Source organism: Mustela putorius, unplaced genomic scaffold (assembly GCF_011764305.1).
Source record: "Mustela putorius furo isolate JIRA1106 unplaced genomic scaffold, ASM1176430v1.1 tig00003867_pilon_pilon_pilon, whole genome shotgun sequence".
Lineage (NCBI taxonomy): Eukaryota > Metazoa > Chordata > Mammalia > Carnivora > Mustelidae > Mustela > Mustela putorius.
This window is the reverse complement of record NW_025422019.1, coordinates 2,822,508-2,827,093: the sequence shown is the minus strand read 5'-3', so window position 1 is coordinate 2,827,093 and position 4,586 is coordinate 2,822,508.

Sequence of the window (4,586 nt, the reverse complement as noted above, 5' to 3'; positions counted from 1 at the left end):
GGAGAAGCATACACTAACTTGTCAACATGGATTACTTCATTAGTTCCTTCAGGAAAGGAAGGATTGAGGGTCTCTAATGAAGTTTTTCTCCATGCACTTTTGCATTGATTTATCATTTACTAGCAGCTTTACATTTGCTTTTCCAAATGAAAATACAACTTTTTATTAATAAAGGAGTAATAAATGGACTGATAACAGAACAAATAACATTTAAAAGTAACTAGAAAATGCTCCGTAACTTAAAGATTCATTGCTAAGCATGAGTGCAAGGGTAGAAAAAGATGAAGGCAGAAATGAATTGAATGGGCATCTATTCTATGTGGGAAATCACCCTGGGAAATGTGTAAGTATAATCTCATTATTCCTACAATTATTCTAGAAGGTAAGTACAATTATTATTTCATTTTGATAAATAAGAAAGTTATAAATAAATAAATAAGAAAATTAATTATTTTCCTCAAAGAAATTAAAAATAAATTTCTGTGATCAAAAAGAGGAAAATATGGAATTCAAATTCTGGCTGACATCGAGTCACTCAAACAGGCCATGGTTGGTAACTTAGGAGCTAAAAGTGAAAGGTAATCATTTTTAGCCTGGCTGGTCAGAGAAGATTTCATGGAAGATTGGTAGGGTTTATGGTGAGTCTTGGTAGAAGTCAGGAGGATAGATAGAGCTTGGTAACACTTTTGTATAGGAGATGAGTTTGAAAGAGTCAAGTCAAATGCTCTGAGGACAGAATTGAGAAAAAGAAATCACAAAAATTCCTAAAATATGGCAGAAATAAAACTTAAATAAAACTTAAAGAAAGACACTAGATCTTTAATGTATAATTTACTTTAACTTAGCTTGGATTAGCTGTGTTTATTGAGAAGGTATTTAATGAGTATATGCATTTAAAATTAACACGAACTGCCTCCCATTTTTTAACATCCTCTAATTAAGTACTATTTTCTTTGTGTGCAATTTAGAAAATATAAATTCACCAAAAAAGAGAAAAAAATTGTCAGTGATTTCTCCCTTATACGAGGTTTTGGTGAATATTTTTTCATGACTTTCTTTCCATCTAATATACTTGGGATCATCCTGAATATACTATGTCATAGACATACTTTATAATGCATTGTGACCTTTTTTTCTGTGCCATTTAGTACCTTTATAAAACAGCATATGTTCACATATATTCCGTATTCTAGGAAAGTGATAAATCTTGATTTACTTAGTATTTTTATTATTCTGTACTTACATTTATCTTCCAAATTTTTACTCTTTAAAGAAGTAAAACAGAATTTGTAAGAAACCAAAAACAAGATAATGAAACAGTCATTAAAAATCTCCAAACAAACAAAAGCCCAGGGCCAGACGGCTTCCCGGGGGAATTCTACCAAACATTTAAAGAAGAACTAATTCCTATTCTCCTAAAACTGTTCCAAAAAATAGAAATGGAAGGAAAACTTCCAAACTCATTTTATGAGGCCAGCATCACCTTGATCCCAAAACCAGACAAGGATCCCACCAAAAAAGAGAGCTATAGACCAATATCCTTGAAGAACACAGATGTGAAAATACTCAACAAAATACTAGCCAATAGGATTCAACAGTACATTAAAAGGATTATTCACCACGACCAAGTGGGATTTATTCCAGGGCTGCAAGGTTGGTTCAACATCTGCAAATCAGTCAATGTGATCCAACACATCAATAAAAGAAAGAACAAGAACCATATGATACTCTCAATAGATGCTGAAAAAGCATTTGACAAAGTGCAGCATCCCTTCCTGATCAAAACTCTTCAAAGTGTAGGGATAGAGGGCACATGCCTATATCATCAAAGCCATCTATGAAAAACCCACCGCAAATATCATTCTCAATGGAGAAAAACTGAAAGCTTTTCCGCTAAGGTCAGGAACACGGCAGGGATGTCCATTATCACCACTGCTATTCAACATAGTGCTAGAGGTCCTATCCTCAGCAATCAGACAACAAAAGGAAATTAAAGGCATCCAAATCGGCAAAGAAGAAGTCAAATTATCACTCTTTGCAGATGATATGATACTATATGTGGAAAACCCAAAAGACTCCACTCCAAAACTGCTAGAACTTATACAGGAATTCAGTAAAGTGTCAGGATATAAAATCAATGCACAGAAATCAGTTGCATTTCTCTACAACAACAGCAAGACAGAAGAAAGGGAAATTAAGGAGTCCATCCCATTTACAATTGCACCCAAAACCATAAGATACCTAGGAATAAACCTGACCAAAGAGGCACAGAATCTATACTCAGAAAACTATAAAGTACTCATGAAAGAAATTGAGGAAGACACAAAGAAATGGAAAAATGTTCCATGCTCCTGGATTGGAAGAATAAATATTGTGAAAATGTCTATGCTACCTAAAGCAATCTATACATTTAATGCAATTCCTATCAAAGTACCATCCATCTTATTCGAAGAAATGGAACAAATAATTCTAAAATTTATATGGAACCAGAAAAGACCTCGAATAGCCAAAGGGATATTGAAAAAGAAAGCCAACGTTGGTGGCATCACAATTCCGGACTTCAAGCTCTATTACAAAGCTGTCATCATCAAGACAGCATGGTACTGGCACAAAAACAGACACATAGATCAATGGAACAGAATAGAGAGCCCAGAAATAGACCCTCAACTCTATGGTCAACTAATCTTCGACAAAGCAGGAAAGAATGTCCAATGGAAAATTGACAGCCTCTTCAATAAATGGTGCTGGGAAAATTGGACAGCCACATGCAGAAAAATGAAATTGGACCATTTCCTTACACCACACACAAAAATAGACTCAAAATGGATGAAGGACCTCAATGTGCGAAAGGAATCCATCAAAATCCTTGAGGAGAACACAGGCAGCAACCTCTTTGACCTCAGCCGCAGCAACATCTTCCTAGGAACAACGCCAAAGGCAAGGGAAGCAAGGGCAAAAATGAACTATTGGGATTTCATCAAGATCAAAAGCTTTTTCACAGCAAAGGAAACAGTTAACAAAATCAAAAGACAACTGACAGAATGGGAGAAGATATTTGCAAACGACATATCAGATAAAGGACTAGTGTCCAAAATCTATAAAGAACTTAGCAAACTCAACACCCAAAGAACAAAAAACCCAATCAAGAAATGGGCAGAGGACATGAACAGACATTTCTTCAAAGAAGACATCCAGATGGCCAACAGACACATGAAAAAGTGCTCCATATCACTCGGCATCAGGGAAATACAAATCAAAACCACAATGAGATATCACCTCACACCAGTCAGAATGGCTAAAATCAACAAGTCAGGAAATGACAGATGCTGGCGAGGATGCGGAGAAAGGGGAACACTCCTACAATGTTGGTGGGAATGCAAGCTGGTGCAACCTCTCTGGAAAACAGCATGGATGTTCCTCAAAATGTTGAAAATAGAACTTCCCTATGACCCAGCAATTGCACTATTGGGTATTTACCCTAAGATACAAACGTAGTGATCCAAAGGGGCATGTGCACCCGAATGTTTATAGCAGCAATGTCCACAATAGGGAAACTATGGAAAGAACCTAGATGTCCATCAACAGATGAATGGATCAAGAAGATGTGGTATATATACACAATGGAATACTGTGCAGCCATCAAAAGAAATGAAATCTTGCCATTTGAGACAACATGGATGGAACTAGAGCATATCATGCTTAGCGAAATAAGTCAAGCAGAGAAAGACAACTATCATATGATCTCCCTGATATGAGGAAGTGGTGATGCAACATGGAGGCTTAAGTGGGTACGAGAAGAATAATTGAAAGAAAATGGGATTGGGAGGGAGACAAACCATAAGTGACTCTTAATCTCACAAAACAAACTGAGGGTTGCTGGGGGGAGGGGGTTTGGGAGAAGGGGGTGGGTTTATGGACATTGGGGAGGATATGTGCTTTGGTGAGTGCTGTGAAATGTGTAAACCTGGTGATTCACAGACCTGTATCCCTGGGGATAAAAATATATGTTTATAAAAAATAAAAAATTATACAAAAAAAACAAGATAAAAAATTAGTAAAATAGAATATAATGTTAAAAATGTTTTAAGAATGCATTAAAAGTAAAGATTAAGGATAAATAAGACAAGAGTAAATAGCAATGATCAATGATGAATTATTTCCCCCATCAATCAAATGTCAACATAACTAATTTGCTTTTGACCAAAATTTCTTTCATTTAATGTACTAAATTCATAATAAGCTAATATACACTTATACATACACCCTTTCAAAATCAGTATATTGGGAAAACTTGTCTGTTTAGCAGATAATACACATTTTTAAAAATATTTTATTTGTTTATTTGACAGAGATCTCAAGTAGGCAGAGAGGCAGGCAGAGAGAGTAAGGGAAGCAGGCTCCCTGCTGAGCAGAGAGCCCAATGCGGGGCTCGATTCCAGAATCCTGGGATCATGACCTGAGCCGAAGGCAGAGGCTTTAACCCACTGAGCCACCCAGGCTCCCCAGATAATACACATTTACTCTTAAATAGTGTTATCACAGTTGGATGACAACAACAGGAGGAATGATAATAATGAAATGATAAA